A 904-nucleotide genomic window follows, 5' to 3' on the forward strand; every position below is an offset into this window, starting at 1 on the left:
ATGGTGCGGGACCGGGCAGTGTCTCCTTCGGTTGTACATAGGGTCACTGTGAGTCGGAACCAAGTCGACGGCACCTAACAAAAACAACAACAAATTAGGGGTAATAACAGTATCAACGTCATAGTGTCTGTAAGAATTAAATGTAAATAATGCCCTGAGAATGTTTAGCACTTTGCAGACATACAGTGAAACCCATTGCTGTTGAGTTGATTCCGACTCATAGCAACCCCATGTGTTACAGAGTAGAACTGTTCCATAGGGTTTTCTTGGCTGTAATCTTTATGGAAGCAGATTGCCAGGCCTTTCTTCCATGCAGCTGCTAGGTAGGTTCAAACCCTCAGCCTTCAGGTTAACAGCTGATTGCAAACTGCTTTCACCACCCAGTATACTTATTGTTATTTGAGGCAAAGAAGCATCATACAAAATGCCCCCAAGGTGAGGAAATGCAGGACCCAGTCAGGAAAATGTTCTCTGGTGATACCAGACTTGCAGGTTCATGGAAAAGGTAGATGAACCTTGAAAGGTTAGTTGTAGCCTGTTTGACAAGGGCCAGACATGCCAAGCTAAGGAGTTGAGCATGGCACTATAAATGCTAGAGAACAGTTGAAGGTTTTTGAGGAGGGTAATTAGAGGATCCGCTGTTCGTTTTAGAAGGTAATAGCTGGATTGGTGGAGGAGAAACTGGACCCAGGAGTCTCAGTTGTGAGGCTAGAGTCCAAATAGATGCTGGCCTGGACATAAACAGAGGTGGTAGGAATGGAGACAGGATAGATGAGAGTACAGAACTGTTTCCAAGCCCAGATTTTGTAAGCATACTGACAAAATTCTGATCTTACTATTTCTTACATCAATAGTATACTGGTGGATACTTAGTATGAAAAAGGAGCTCTGGTGGCACAGTGGT

Source organism: Trichechus manatus, unplaced genomic scaffold, assembly GCF_000243295.1.
Source record: "Trichechus manatus latirostris isolate Lorelei unplaced genomic scaffold, TriManLat1.0 scaffold00045, whole genome shotgun sequence".
NCBI lineage: Eukaryota > Metazoa > Chordata > Mammalia > Sirenia > Trichechidae > Trichechus > Trichechus manatus.